At 45.9% G+C, this 16,845-nt stretch overlaps 1 protein-coding gene across 2 annotated transcripts in view; it reads left to right on the top strand.

The window, feature by feature from the left end:
- Positions 1–2,967: 2,967 nt before the first annotated feature.
- The window catches only part of TLK1 (tousled like kinase 1), a 310,849-nt gene continuing 296,971 nt past the window's right edge, over positions 2,968–16,845 (top strand). The window contains exon 1 of one of the 2 annotated variants that reach the window (XM_088470184.1): positions 2,968–3,063. The gene's annotated coding sequence lies outside the window, so the exon portion shown is untranslated. The remainder of the gene's footprint in view (positions 3,064–16,845) is intronic. The other variant, XM_088470297.1, reaches the window with a different exon arrangement.

Raw genomic sequence — 16,845 nt, 5'->3', positions numbered from 1 at the left:
GTTGAACTGCGTACGTACGCAGAGTTTCCTATCCAAGCTAAATCAGGCCCTCTGTTCTTAATTGTTTTTTTTTCTTTCTTCCAAATGCTCACATGCCCCCACATGTTGGCCACCTCCCCAATTCAGTACAGGTGAAAGGGGCGCCGCAACATATTCTTGCTCCGGGCACCATGGCTCCTAGCTACACCGCTGCCGGTAAGGGGAGGAGGGAGAGGTGCTTTGGGCCTGCGTTTACTTGAATAGGATAGGCTACACAGCAGTCTGTGCACAGGGCACACAGTGATTGGTGTGAGAGGTGGGTGAATAGGATAGGCTACATAGCAGTCTGTGCACAGGGCACACAGTGACATTGGTGTGAGTGGTGGGTGAATAGGATAGGCTACAGAGCAGTCTGTGCACAGAGCACATAGTGACATTGGTGTGAGTAGTGGGTGAATAGGAAAAGCTATACAGCAGTCTGTGCACAGGGCACACAGTGACATTGGTGTGAGTGGTGAGTGAATAGGATAGGCTACACAGCAGTCTGTGCACAGGGCACACAGTGACATTGGTGTGAGTGGTGAGTGAATAGGATAAGCTACACAGCAGTCTGTGCACAGGGCACACAGTGACATTGGTGTGAGTGGTGTGTGAATAGGCTACATAGCAGTCTGTGCACAGGGCACACAGTGACATGGGTGTGAGTGGTGGGTGAATAGGATAGACTACACAGCAGTCTGTGCACAGGGCACACAGTGACATTGGTGTGAGAGGTGGGTGATTAGGATAGGCTACACAGCAGTCTGTGCACAGGGCACACAGTGACATTGGTGTGAGAGGTGGGTGAATAGGATAAGGCTACAGAGCAGTCTGTGCACAGGGCACACAGTGACATTGGTGTGAGTGGTGGGTGAATAGGATAGGCTACACAGCAGTCTGTGCACAGGGCACACAGTGACATTGGTGTAAGTGGTGGTGGGTGAAGGCGCTACTGCCACCAGTCTGTTCAGCGCTGTTGGTCACGTGGTCTACTCCTGCGACAGGGACCCTATCCAAAGCAATAGAACTAGAACAATTCAAATTAAAAAAAATGTTGGCAGAAGCGATTTCATTTGGGCGAAGTGGCAGGCAACAGTTAGTTATATAACCTATAACAAAATAAATATGATATTATTTGAGAACTTAATTATTTTCTGCATGTTGCACTTCAATAATATAAATTAACTAAAACATGCACTTAAAATTATACATTAAACATTGGGAAGTCAGACTTATATTTACTTAAAAAGACATTAAACACAAAAACCTATGAAATAATTTCACATATACAGGGCTTCAGTCTGAGTTGCTCCTTTTGTGACTGTATCTAGTGAATTTTAGCAAACAGGGCATGTGCAGTAGCAAATATACGCTTCTCTGTGTATATGGCGGTACTGAGTTGAACATTTCTCAGCCAGAGTTGCGTTCGATTTGGATTGTCTTTCATATGACTAATGGCCCCTACACACTACACGATATATTTAACAATTTGTCTGATTCTGACATATCGGAATAACAAATCTTTAAAATGTGTAGTGCGTGCTCCCATGGGTTCATCAGCCTCATCGCCTCATCTTACATGCAACATGTAAGATCAGACGTTGTGTCTGACGATCCCATGCAGCGCTATGCGGTGGGGCCGGCGTATATCGGGCACCATATCACCCAGTGTGTACGAACCGCCCGATATGTCGGCCTTGGGATCGTCGGCGACATCACTCGGTACACACATCGTTTAGTGTGTACCCAGCTTAAGGGACTGTTTCAGTCAGATCTCCTGCACCCAGCATGGTGTAGGTGTAAGTGCCTGCACTAATCAGGACAGTTGCGTCTACGGATTGAGACTAAAACAGTGGGCAGCGCGACTCTGCGCAAGAAGCCGTTTGTATATTCACATTAGTATAGGGGAGATGGAGAGGAGAAGGTTAGGTGAGTTACTTACCGAAGTCGGGATCTTCAGCTGCCGGCCTTCCCGTGGGCGGTATTTCATCCGCCGGGCTTAGGTCCGGCGGTGATTCATATATCGATTCCGCATAGGGTTCCAAACATGGTTGCTGCGGCCGTCCTGGCTTGCGGCCACTTTGCATGCGAATTTGCAAAACAGGCCCACAGTGCCTTGGGTATCTTACAGGGCAAGAATGTTTATTAAATGGTAATAGTCCATTTAAAAAAATATATGGTACTTGTGTACTTTACAGACTCATTGCAGAGAGAACCCAAGTGTCCTACACTCATTATTATTATTATCAATCATGGTAATGTCTAAATCCCCTTCACGGAGAGGACCCTGATGTCATCAGCCAGTGTCCAGCGTCATTCCCTACAATCCAAGTGGGTACAGAGGGGGAATATAACCTAGAGGCGAGCGTACCGAGCCACCGAGCCCGAAGCGTGGTGAGCACAGCGAGCCAGCAAGGGGACCACTTTCTTCTTTAGGTGGGGACAACTTTCGGTATGTAAAGTACACAAGTACCATTTAAAACATTCATTGGGTTCTCTCTGCAATGAGTCCGCAAAGTACACAAGTACCAAATATATAATAACTACATTTTATTGTAGCCAAAAACTTGAAAAATACATTTTTTTTTCCATTTTTTTATTATATCAGCTTCAAAGTTCAAATACAGTGCATTGAGAAAAAATAATAAAATGTCATGCAAAATACTGTAGTATGACAGAGTATACAGAACATGGTAATAAGTCTACAGAAGAGGGCGCGTAGGAAAGCAATAGAAATAAATGAATGCAGCGTGGCTGCTGTTGTGGGTACAATGACTGTAACCTGCAGTGTATATAAGAGAGAGAGATATATATATATACTGTACGTGTGTATGTGTGTGCTGGGAGATGCTTTGGCTGCTGCTGGTGCTGGAGGAGAGAGGACACTTTCTGGTGCGGTGCACGGGCCTCGCGATAGAAGTGCTTGTACAAGGCCGGCGTGACACACGCACACACTAGTGACACACGCACACACTAGTGATGCAAAGGTTGCACGGAGCAGCGGCCACCTGAAGACGCAGTGCGGGCAGCAGCAGCGGAAGATAGGTAGGACTTGGCTACACTGTGTCAATGGGTGTCTGAGTACGCTGACACAGCAGCTCCCCCCTCCCTTCCTCTATGCAATCTCTTTGCTGTCAACTTTTGCAGGGAGTAAGTGTCATGTCAGAGGTGCTGCTTTCTGCTTCTTCCCATCCGGTTTGCAGCTGAGAGACACCATCATCGTAATGCGTGCCTCCTCCATCAGACATTGCTCCTCTGCTAACTTCAGCCTGCTCCTCTAAATTGGCAGCTGCTAAGAATGTATTAGCTTCTATCAGACATAGAAAGAACAGCTGTTGGCAGACTTTTACAGTAGCTCAAAGAAAAGAGATGTTTATTTTGTATATATATATATATATATATATATATATATATATATATATATATTGTATGTCAGCAGAGATATGTGATCTGTAAGGTCCCATACACACTGGACGTTTATTTTAAGCGATATGAACGGTTACGATATCATTGAATGATATATAGTTCAAATCGTCCAGTGTGTACGCACTATTCGATGAACGATGCGCGCTCCCGCTGGTCGTTAACGATATCCCCAGCCGTCTGTACTTGTAGTGCAATCTGGGGATATCGTTAGCGACGCCATGCTGCCCTCTGCCATCGTTCGTCGTTGCCGGCATCGGCAAGTGTGTATGCACTTACCGATGCCGACACCCCCGTCGGATCCCGCAGCTGACGATATCGCTGGGTACACTCATTGTTTAATGTGTACCCAGCTTTACTCTCCTGCTGTGGAACTACAAGTCCTAGCTGCTGACTCTCAAGACATGCTGGGAGGTGTAGTCCCAGCCTTCAGGGGGACTAGGAGGATTCTTCTCGCCTGCTTTTCAGATAGACCTGCCTTTGTTGTGTTTGTACTTTGTTGTAGCCGTAACGTTTATATGCTGGTTCCTGGGGAGCTGGTTTATATACTGTGCAGTGCTCTCCATCTACACACACTTCCTCAGGCTCAGCCTTAGCAATGACTCTACAGAATGAGTGTCATTTATCAGGAGCTGCCTGAATAATGGTCTGACCCATTGTCAGCTCCTACTCTTTATGCACTTCATTTACAGGCTGGAGTCTCCAGAAGGAACACACAGGGGGAGAATACTCTAGTAATTAAAAAACAAAAGCAGCTTTAGAGCAGGGATATAGGGAGATTGAAGTCCATTCTGCAGCTCATTTGAAGGACTGGTTACTTTTTATGAGTGTGGTTTTCAGGTTGTCAGCCAGGCCCAGACCTTTGTCCTCCCATACATTGTCAGTTCCCATTTAGACAAATGGTGCATTTACTAGACCTTATGTTTGCCATGAAATCTTCCATGAAACAATACGATGTTAATTTGACATTTTTTTGTTCCTTAATATTATTTTACATTTATGTTGCAGAGAATGTAAAAAGCTAATTCTATCGGAATAACAATTTTATTATCACTGCGGTGGATTCTTTGTTCTGGATCAATGCTGTGTCTGGCCAAAACCTGTTGCTCTCTAGCAAACTTTCTTGCTGTCAGCTTCTAATCAGTTCACATGGTTTGAGGAAATAAACTTGGTCAAACAGATTTAAATATAGGGGTGAATCCAGTTGCTGGTGAAGAGTGCGAGTTGCCGTGGCGTTAAAACGCAAACAACGGCATGGCATCTCGCGGCCTGCGCTGAGCCCAAATTTGCATCATTTTGCTCAGAGCCATATGGGGCTGCCATCAAGTGCGCCCGTTGTCACGACGACTTGCCCCCGCGAGTACATCACGTGTATTTGGATTGACCCCATAGTTTGCCACATTTGCTTCATAACACTTTTATTTTTTTTTATAATATATATTTTTAGTTTTTGATTCATAGACTTGCATTGACATGTTGGATGTTGCTTTTTAATGTGTTGTTATTTCTCATGTGTCTAGGCATGTTTACACCGGCACTTGTTTTAAATCTGTTTGGATTTTGATGTTTAGGTAAAAAAAATGATAAAAAGACACTTTGTTGCATTATACCTTTTCAAAATGCATGTGTTAGGATGTGGTGCCTATTTCATGAGGTGTCCTGTGTGTGTCGTTTTTTTTTAGTGTACTGTGTATATTTTTTAAACTGCTATGCAAATGGCAATGCAAAAAATGTCACCCGTCGTAAAAATCTTTGTAAATGTGATATATCCGTTTCCAGTATCTGATACCTCCTGTATATACACATTATATAAACATGTAAAATACATAATAGACCAAATACACACCTCATAATACTATATGAATGTTGTGTTTGCAAGATGTGCACAATATGTAAAAAAAAAAAAAAAAGTTTATAAAAACAAGTCCATATACTAAATGTTTTGCGGAATTTGAAAGAGGCTTTAGAAAATTTGACTCCGAATTTGACTCTTAAGCTGGGTACACACTAGACGATATTTTGGACAATTTGTTGATTTGAGGCGAAATCGGAATGACAAATCGTCCATATCATCCAGTGTGTACTCACTAATGCGCACTCCTGTGTGTAGTTCGTTCGTATCTACAGATCTGCCTGCAGTGCCTGAATGACTCCATGCTTCTGGATGCGGCGGGGAATGATATATATATATATATATATCGGGCGGTCGTACACCAGATCGTGCAGTGAGTATGGACCGCCCGATATATTGTGCCATTGCTGCGTACACACATCGTCTAGTGTGTGTACCCAACTTTTGGGGGAGATGTACTAAGCCTTGGAAACTGATAAAGTGTATGGAGATATAGTACTAACCAATTAGCTCCTTTCATTTTCCAAACACAGCCTGTAACATGACAATTAGGAGCTGATTGGTTGGTACTATGGGGTCTATTCATGAAGCAGAAAAGAGCCCTGTTTGCTGAAATCAGGGCTCTTCTCTGCTTTGTGCTATTCATGGAGCCAGTTTATCGTGGAGAAGTGTATTACTTCTCCAGCGGCACCCCGCATCCATGCCCGTATCGCATCACCATACTATTGTATGGTGAGTGCGATTCATGAAGCTCAGCTTTTCTTTCCTCTCCTGCTGTACCAATTGGCCATCTCAGGATGGTGTTATCTGTACCGCTAGCCGAACAGAGCAGGGAAGCTGCATACTTCCCTGCTCTCTGCACGGCACCCGGCGCTGGCTCCGCCCCCTTTTCACAGTGTCCACTGCAGCAGACCTGACCTACTGCTCTCAGACACTGGTGCATGCTCAGTGAGAATACAGGCATATCGGGCTCCTCACTGCGTACAGGGATCGCGGAGGGGCCGGCAGCGCCCGAAGACGCCAGACAGGTAAGTGTACATGAATGGCTACTAAAATTTACTATATATCGCATCGATGTGATGCGATATATAGTGATATCTTTTAGTAGCCACTTGATGTTGTACATGAATAGACCCCTTTATCTCTCTCCAAGGCTTTAGTACATCTCCCCCTAAGGAACTATAAAATACTATTATATGAACTCTCAAGGAAGATGGTTATGTTAAAATATTTGTCTCTGGTCAGTAGATTCTAGGGGGTAAAGTTACTAAAGGTCAATTTTAACCAATTAAAAATCGATCTAAATCGATCAACATCGATGTTATGTTTCCGGGGCTAAATCACACATTTACTAACAGATGATTTTTTGATATTGATTTTTAAGTGTTAGTACATGTGCGATTTAGCCCCTGAAACACAAATCCAATGTTGATCGATTCAGAAAGATTCTTAATCGATTAAAATCGACCTTTAGTAAATTTACCCCTAATACTGGTATTCAATTAGCGATAATATCAGCCGATTTCGCCGGGAAATCGGCCGATTGTTGCATGTACGCTCCCGTTTTCTCCAAAAAACAGGCGAAAATTGGTAAGTGCGATAAATAAACAGGCAAAAAAAGTCAGGACATGCAGCAAATTGCATCTGTACCCCATGGCTGACGTGCATCGGAAATTAATTTAGAAGTGTATTATTGGCCAAAACAAAAGTATTTAGGGTACTTACAATTGCATAGTTTGGCGGTAATTTGCGTATTTGAAAAAGATGATAAAAAATGAGACAAAGCTATTTTTTTTCCAGGAAATTACTGTTCCGCGTAAATTGGGGATACATTAAAATGGGTGCAAGTATATTTTTGTGTCGTAGAAGCGTACTTTTAAAAACCGTTAAAAGACACCTGCTGTAATTACATGCACTGTTTAAAACACTGGACACATCCATACAGCCCCCCGAAATACCAGACCCAATACGTTAAACCCATTTTCATCGATCTTTTTGATTTTTTCTTACAAAAGTTGTTTTTTGCCAAATTGCGCAACTTAGGAAAAACTTTTAGGATAATTTATCATTTAGGAGAGGGAGGGGGGGGATATCTAAAGGGTTCTGAACGAAATCCCCACATTTTTAAGCAAAAATAGAGATTTTGCATTTTTCTTCACATGGTCTGAGATGGTGAAAACTTTTTGCCTGTTCCTCACTATTCGATTATCTCAAGTGTGATAATTTACAGCGAAATCGTGGGTGCGAAAACGATATTATCGCGGGTGTGATAATTTACAGAGAAAAAAGGCACTTATCGCACCTAACTGTTTGTTAAATCCAGCAAGGGTGGCATAACTCCTTTAGCGAGCAATAAAGGGGTTATGCTTCGTTGTTAAATGGGGGCCTTTGTGAGTAACAAATATGTCTGCTTCAACTAGAAGTTTATCTAGATAGTAGCGATTTGTAAAATAGAATTATGGTGCTGTCACACGTGGCCGTGTTATTGCAGTGCTTGTCATAGCGGGTAGTGGATCCGCAATGGGTATGTAATGCCGGCTGTCGGGATGCCTCCTGTCACAATACCGACCGTGGCATCCCGATGGTTGGTACCCTTCCCCCCCCCTAACCCTAACCCATCCTTCTTGTAACCTAACCCTCCCCACCCCGCACCCTAACACTCCTTGTTAGTGCCTAAACCTAAGTTTTCCACCTTAGTGCCTAACCCTAACCCTCCCTCCCCAGTGGTGCCTGACCCTAACCTCCCTCCCTCAAAACCTAACACCACCTTACCTAAACCTAACCCTCCCCCCTGCGGCTAACACTAAGGGCGCCCTGGCTTACCCTCGTTCGGGCTGGCGTCCTCCTGGATTCCGGCGTCGGGATTAAGGAATGGCATCGGTACTTCGACTATCTTAAGTCCCTTGTCGGGATTCCAGCATCGGGATTGAGACCAGCGGCCGCGAGAACTACATCCCAGTGGATCCTACGCAATTAATTCATGTACTAAGCCTTGGAGAGAGATAAAGTGGAGAGAGATAAAGTACCAACCAATCAGCTCCTAACTGTAATTTTTCAAACACAGCCTGTAGCATGATAGGAGCTGATTGGTTGGTACTTTATCTCTCTCCACTTTATCTCTTTCCAAGGCTTAGTCCATCTCCCCCTGAGTTTTGGTGTCTTGGGGGTATATTTACTAAAGTGAGAGTTTGTAGAAGTGGAGATCAGATTCTACTTAACATTTAACTAGCACCTGAATCTAGAAGATAATAGCTAGAATCTGATTGGTTGCTATGGGCAACATGTCCACTTATAAAAACTCTCACTTTAGTAAATATACCCCTTGGAGTCCATGGTATTAAGTTGAATTCAGAATTTATTTTATTTATGGAGCGATTACAGATGGGTACACTGGGCCTGATTCAGAGGCGCTCGCTCTGAATCAGGGCGGTTTTTTTTGTTTTGTTTTCGGCCTGCAGGCCGCTCGCAAAGCTGTGGGTGACCACCCACAGCTAGAGCGAGCGGCCTGGCGATGGTTGCGATTATCGCGACCATCGGGCTTGCGTCGAGACCCTGTGGGAGGGTCTCAGCTCCTGCAAGCCCGAGTGTACTTCCTGCTATAATAGAGCAGGAAGTCCACTACTGACATCACGAGTGATGTCAGTAGGGCCGCCCACAAATGCCAGGCGTTCCTAAGGGAACACCTGTGTTTGTGCAGCCACCCCCCCTCCCCGCCTTCAAAACGGGGCGAGCTGTCACTCACCATCGACAGCTGCCCCATCTTGTAGTGAGCCCCGGAGCAACGGAGCTGCCGTCACTCGCTGGGACTCACGCATGCGAACACCGGAGGTGGCGCATGCGCAGTGGGGGAACATCGACCCGCTTGCGAGCGGGTCTGAATCAGGACCTCTGCTCCCATGAAGAGAAGTGATACAGCTAGCATTCATATATTTTGTGGCATTCAAACATTGTTCTACTCTTGTGAAGGGACCGAGGGTGGGATTTATTAAGTCATGGGGTGCGATTCAATTCAGCGTGAATTGAATAGCCCCGGGAGGGAGCTCCTAGATCTTTTCAATTGACCGCGCTATTTAGTCGGACTAAACATTTCTCCTCGCACCTTCCTGAAGGTGCGAGGAGAAATTTGACTAAAGTGACGGCCGCATGGCTGATTTCTGGCTTTGCGCTTTAGTGAGAGAATGGCGGTTCTCGCGGCTAAACGCCCAGGTTAAGTCACGAGTACTGTCCGACTTAACTACTTCCCGTCGGAGTAAACATGGCGGTGAATTGAATATCTCCTGGAGCTCCCCTGAATTGAATAGCCCCCCTGGAGAGAGATAAAGTACCAACCAACCAGACTCTGTCATTTTGTTCTAGAAAAAGTACAGTCTAGCTGGGTACACACTATACAATGTATTGTACGATATATATCGTCCCGCCACAGATCGCAGATTGGAACGATATATCATACACATCGTATACTGGGCCTGATTCAGACCCGGTTGCAAGTGCTGAGCGCTTGCAACCGGGTCGATGGTGGCCCACAGCGCATGCGCACGATGGAGCCGGCTCTGTCGTGCGCATGCGCGAGACCCGGCTAGTGACAGGCAATCCGTCGCTCCGGGTCTCGCACCAAAGGGGGTGAGCTGTCGATGTTGAGTGACAGCTCTCCCCGTTTGGTGGGCGGGCCGGGGGGGTGGCTGCCCAAACGGAGGCGTTCCCGAGGGAATGCTTGCCGTTTGGGGGCGGCCCCACTGACATCACGAGTGATGTCAGTGGAGAGCTTCCGGCTCTGTTAGAGCCGAAAGCTCTCTGGGGCTTGCGATGAACGAGACCCTACCACAAGGGTCTCGTCGCAAGCCCGATGGTCACGATGGTCAAGACCATCGCGACCATCATCATGGCCGCTCGCTTTAGCTGTGGGTGGCCCTGATTCAGAGCGAGTGCTCTTTCAGAGTGTCCGGCTCTGAATCAGGCCCACTGTGTACTCCTGATCCTTCGTTCTCGATGGTCGTTCATTGCATTCTCATCTGCTGTCCTGCACAGCAGATGGGATGATGCAATGAATGACACAGTGCTATTACCCGCAGCAAGTAATGGATACATTGCTCTGTCATACGGCGGATCATACAGTGTGTACTGTACTGTATCGTTACATCGCATCGTTGCACCGCTGGGTCGCACCATACTGTGGGCCTGATTCAGAGCCGCTCGTAAGCGGCCGCTCGTTCGCTCAGAGCGATGTTCGCACATCTGCGCATGCGTATGGGTCATAATGCGCATGCGCCAACCAGTCATTGCGGTCGAATATCGAGCGCTCGCAAAATAGCGAGTGCCTGCTAATTTGAGTGACAGAATGAGGCGTTTGTGGGTGGTAACAGGGGAAGGTGCTTGAAAACGGGGAGTGGAGATCCGAACGCAGGCGTGCCAAAAGGTCAAAACGGGCGTTTTAAGGGTGTGCATAATTAACAAAGCAGCGTCATCGACCACGTCACTTGGTTGTTTCTTAGCCTGAACTGTTCACATGATTGCGGTAGGAAAATCCTACCACAAGCACTGCGAGCAGTTCAGATGCCTTTCGATGTACTCGATTAATCAAATAAATAGCGGAGATGACGTAGGATGCGAGCGGCCAGGGGGCGTCTTTACAAAATAGCGAGCACATGTTTTGTTCGCTCGCTCAGACATAGAGGCGTCAACAGACCGCAAAGAGCGAGTGCTCAATTTAAAAAGCTGGCCCCTTTTTCTGAACGAGCGAGCGCAAATAGCGTCCGGCTCTGAATCAGGCCCTGTGTACGGGATGTAGTTAATATAACTACACCCAGCATCCCGGCTGACGAAATCCCGGTGCCGAAATGCCACTACCCAACATGCTGATGCCGGAATACTGACAGCCGGTATGTCGAATGTAAGTATATCAAGGCTGGTTAGGATTTAGTCGTGGGGGGGAGGAGGGTTAGGTTTAGTCGTCACGGGGGGTTAGGGTTAGGCTAGGGGAGGTTAGGGTTTGGTACCCCAGGGGGTGGGTTATGGTTAGGCACCACTGTTGGGGGTTAGGTGTAGGCACAAAGGGGGGAGGGTTAGGATGGGGTGGGAGGAGGGTTAGTGTTAGGATGTAGAAACAGAGGGTAAGGGGTAGAAGGGGCCTTATTGTAAGGGACGTGGCCTCACTGAAAATAACGTGCTCACAAGTCACGTCCCCCATTTCTGTCACACTGGAGGCATGCCCAGGGCTCCGTGAGCTGCCCAGTCCCGCTCTCCACCGAATAAATTCTGCACGCATGGGTACGGCATCTATTCAACGCTTGCAACAGGTGAGAAGGGGTCTTCTAACCTCCTCGCCCCTCCGCCAAACGCTGGGTCATTCCCAAAAAGTGGGACTGTCCTGCCAAAATCTGGAAAGTTGGGGGGGGGGGGGGGTAAGTGTCTGTGTGGGGTGTGTATGTTTCTGTGGGTTTTTTCGGGTTACTTCTGTTACTTATCACACTCAAAAAACAAACAAAGAATCATTTGTATTGGCTTCCAATTAAAAAACGTATAACAGTATGTATATGTTTGTCCATGTGGTAGGAAACATAGGGCCTGATTTAGAGTTGTAGGAAAATGGATGTAGTCAGGAAGCCGGCGGTCGAAATGGTGATCCCTGGCTTCCCGACAGTGAAAGCCCGGCATGGGACTAATGATAAATACCAACACCTTTCATTAGCCCCACGCCGAAATCCCGACACCCGGCATACCGAACGTACGTAAGCCGGGGACACCCCCCTGGGGGGGTTAAGCTAGCCACACACTAGACCAACTTACATCCAACCAGCCAACTTGTTGATTGGTTGGATTGAAAATCTGGTAACGTATGGGAGTAAATGATGATCAGCAATTTGCTCCTAAATGCCAGAAAACAGATGAAAATGGTCGTCAGACAAGTTTGTTAAATGTTTGATCTAAACTATTTGTTCAAACAACGGTTTTGGTCCATTTTCCAGCATTTTTGGAACAAATTGCTAATTGTATTCCTTACCAGATTTTTATTCCAACCAATCAACTAGTTGGCTGGTTGGACAGATAATCGTTTGATGTGTGGCCAGCTTTAGGGTTAGACTAGGGGAAGGGGGGTTAGGGTCAGGCACCACCGGGGGGAGGTTAGGGTTAGGCAGCCCCCGGGAGGTTTAGGTTTAGGGTGCGGGGAGGGGGGGTTAGGTTTAGGCACCCCTGGGGGGAGGTTAGTGTTAGGCACACTAGGGGGGAGGTTAGGACACCCTTAAGCGAGGGTTGGGAGGGGGAGGGTAAATACTCACCTCTGTCGGGATCTTCATCCTCCTGGCTTAGGTCCGGTGGAAATACATACCGATTCCATAGGCAAATAATATGGTTTACGTACAACTCAGATTGTTGGAGATCTGTGCATGCTGGAAATCTGCACTGCACATGTGCAGGTCTCTTTCTACTACTACGGTCGCATTGCCCCTAAGCAGCAGCTTGATTGATGTGCTGTGGTGGTTTGGGGCAAATAGTGGCCAGCATTCCCAGAAATTTGGAGTAGCAAGGCCAGTGTCTGCATTTTCTAACGCTGATTTGCTGGCCTCTGCTGCGGAGCTGCGACGACCATTCTGAGTAGCCTTAAGGGGGAATTTTAATTATTGTCTGAAATTTACCACGGGGTAATTGAAGCAGCGGTGCTATTCAATTAGTACTGAAGGCAGCCCGCAGGCAGCAGTTAATGAGGATTTTTTTTCGAGCCTGAGTATACTCGATAAGAATCTGCATTAAATAGCCTGTTTGCTGGTGCCGCTACCATGTTAACCCATAGGCAGTGGCTTCACAAGGGGGGTGCGGCCCGCACTCGGGTGTCGCCCAAGGTGTAGACTCCCCTTCAGTGACAGGAGCTGAATGCTGCACTGTAGCATTGAGTGCAGCACTCGGCTCCTGACATTGCAAGGGAGCCGGCACTTCCACAAGGCACCTTCTACACCCCCCTGCAGTAACAAGAGCGGTACCACCAGGGTTCGAGCCATGAGGCCACGCCACACCCCACGAGGCCACACCCCTTTTTGATGGCGCAGGGCGTCCCTCCTGGCTCCAGGCGACACCGCGGGGCGAGACTCCACTGCCCATAGGTCCAGGAATTTATACAGGATTCTCTGGATTAACGTGGTAATTTACCGAGTGAGAAAAGAGGGTCTCTAATTGAATAGAATCGGGCATTAAAGTGCGAGGCTACCACCCTTTTTTACTTGCGGTAAATTACTTAGGCTCACTCAGATGGCGGACGCAGCACTCAGATCTACAGTGCCGTTAAGGGGGCATCTTTTGTCCTCAGTCGCCCATTAGCATATTTAAGCAGTGCTGTTGCGTCCAGAGCAGCGATGCTAATAGTGTACAACTCTGAATCAGGCCCATAGATGGTAAACTGATATCCACTGGGGCAGGGACTGATGTGAATTCTCTGTGAAGCATTGCGTAATATGTTTGTGCTATACACATAACTTTTAATAAATGAGTAAATGACTAAATAAATGAAACTTAATTGTATGAAATAGAAATATTTAATATTAATTAAATAAGACCCATGATATTTTTGTAGCTTACATTTATGAGATATTGATGTCTCGGACACCCACAGTTCTCAACTACTGTCTCTCATCCCTGTCATTGTTAGCACTGGCTTATAGAAATGATATCCAGCCAGCGTGGAGCTAAAGTCTCTATGGAGGTTAAGAGATGCAAAACTGCATGGCCCTCCTTCCACAAACTGCCACTTAAGCCCCCGGCTGAATGCATATGGGCTCTCCCTGGGTATCAGGGTAATAAGAAATATGAATATTGGGATTATTGCAGTGGAAACCCCAGGGCATAATTGCCTACCCTCCCGGAATGGCTAGGAGGCTCCCGAAAATCAGATGGTGCTCCTGGCCACCCGGAAAGGTGGACTAGTCCCCTGGGGGCAAGATCCACATATCCGCGTTGCCCACTTCCCCAGTGAAGTGGGCAGCACAGGCAGCCAATGACACAATTTGTGTTGAATTGCGTCATCGTGGCTCTGCCTCCCGCACCACAATGCCGATAATCTCGGCATTGCATACCAGGGGGGGGCTACGATGTGATCACATCCTACACCCGCCCACCTGAGCCAAGCCCCGCCTCTTTCCACCTCAAACAAACCCACCTCTGCTGAGGCCCGCCCCCGCATTGGCGAATTAGCTGCCTCCTCCCGCAAGTATGCCTCAGGGGTCTGTTCTATTGTAAGGAAAAATGTAACAAATTGTACATAAAACACAGCCACTGTTGTTAAGGAAATAAAACCTCGGCAAACCCTTGGTTACCAGTTTATTAATTAATAAAAATAAAACTTTTCCTAGGGGCTCATCTTGCAATCAAATGTTCTTCTTGCAATCCAAAGGGAGTGTTCTCTATTTGTAATCTAAAGGGAAAATTTTGTAATCCAGAGGGAAATGTTCCATTTTATTCCAAAGTGAGGATATTCTTTTTTAAATCCACATGAATATATATTTTATTTCACTAGAAATAAAAATATAAAATGCATTATAAGGAATGTGAGCCGCAGATCAGAGCTTTCCACAGAATGCGAGAAACATGAACTGTAGAAGTGTTAATAGCCACTCAGCCAGGAAGGACACGATCTGTTCTGCTGAGAGGCATTGTAATACATAACGGTAAGCACAGTGTGGATGTAACACAGTGTAGAGATCATGGAACCCTATGCAAGATAGTACTACTGTAGTAACACACACTCAAGTGAATTCTGGACAGCACGCCCCCCCCCCCTTTATTTTATTGTCTTCATGGTCTGTCCAGTGTGCACATGGTATAATTGTTAGGTACTTGTGTGTGTGTATATATATATATATATGTAATACAATATCTGCAGGGGTTTGGCACTCCAGTTCTCAAACAAATTTAACTCACCGGGTGCCCTCCAATAGGATTGTCGGTATACAGCAGGGAAGCACGGCGGCACTCACGGTTTTTTAAAGAAATAGGGACAGAAGCCCACTTGATTTCAACGTTTCGGTAATTTAAACCTTCGTCAGGAATTCCCGACGAAGGTTTAAATTACCAAAACGTTGAGTGTCGTCGTACTTCCCTGCTATATATATATATATATATATATATATATATACAGTCAGGTGCATAAATATTGGGACATTGACGGAATTTTCATATTTTGGCCTCTATTCACCACCACAATGGCTTTGAAATTAAACAAACAAGATGTGCTTTAACTGCAGACTTTCAGATTTAATTTGAGGGTAATTACATCCAAATCAGGTGAACGGTGTAGGAATTACAGCGGTTTCTATATGTGCCTCCCACTTTTTAAGGGGCCAAAAGTAATGGGACTATCAACTCAAAAGCTATTTCATGGACAGGTGTGGGCTATTCCCTCGTTATTTCATTATCAATTAAGCAGGTAAAAGGTCTGGAGTTGATTCTAGGTGTGACAGTTGCATTTGGAATCAGTTGCTGTCAACTCTCAATATGAGATCCAAAGAGCTGTCACTATCAGTGAAGCAAGCCATCATTAGGCTGAAAAATCAAAACAAACCCATCAGAGAGATAGCAAAAACATTAGGTGTGGCCAAATCAACTGTTTGGAACATTCTTAAAAAGAAAGAACGCACCAGAGAGCTCAGCAACACCAAAAGACCAGGAAGACCACGGAAAACAACTGTGGTGGATGACAGAAGAATTATTTCCCTGGTGAAAAAAAAACCCTTCACAACAGTTGGCCAAATCAAGAACACTCTCCAGGAGGTAGGTGTAAATGTGTCAAAGTCAACAATCAAGAGAAGACTTCACAAGAGTGAATATAGAGGGTTCACCACAAGATGTAAACCATTGGTGAGCCACAAAACCAGGAAGACCAGATTAGAGTTTGCCAAACAACATCTAGAAAAGCCATTACAGTTCTGGAACAACATCCTATGGACAGATGAGGCAAAGATCAACTTGTACCAGAGTGATGGGAAGAGAAGAGTATGGAGAAGGAAAGGAACTGCTCATGATCCAAAACATACCACCTCATCAATGAAGCATGGTGGTGGTAGTGTCATGGCATGGGCATGTATGGCTGCCAATGGAACTGGGATATGGGCATGTATGGCTGCCAATGGAACTGGTTCCCTTGTATTTATTGATGATGTGACTGCTAACAAAAGCAGCAGAATGAATTCTGAAGTGTTTTGGACAATATTATATGCTCATATTCAGTCAAATGCTTCAGAACTCATTGGACGGCGCTTCACAGTGCAGATGGACAATGACCCGAAGCATACTGCAAAAGCAACCAAAGAGTTTTTTAAGGCTAAAAAGTGGAATGTTATGCAATGGCCAAGTCAATCCCCTGACCTGAATCTGATTGAGCATGCATTTCACTTGATGAAGACAAAATTGAAGGGAAAATGCCCCAAGAACAAGCAGGAACTGAAGACATTGCAGTAGAGGCCTGGCAGAGCATCACCAGGGATGAAACCCAGCATCTGGTGATTTCTATGCGTTCCAGACTTCAGGCTGTAATTGCCTGCAAAGGATTTGCAACAAAATATTAAAAAGTG

This window comes from Taudactylus pleione, unplaced genomic scaffold, assembly GCF_031769625.1.
Source record: "Taudactylus pleione unplaced genomic scaffold, aTauple2 ptg000004l, whole genome shotgun sequence".
NCBI classification, from domain to species: Eukaryota; Metazoa; Chordata; class Amphibia; order Anura; family Myobatrachidae; genus Taudactylus; species Taudactylus pleione.
Note: the sequence above shows the minus strand (reverse complement) of the source record. Positions and strands in the feature narration are given on the sequence as shown.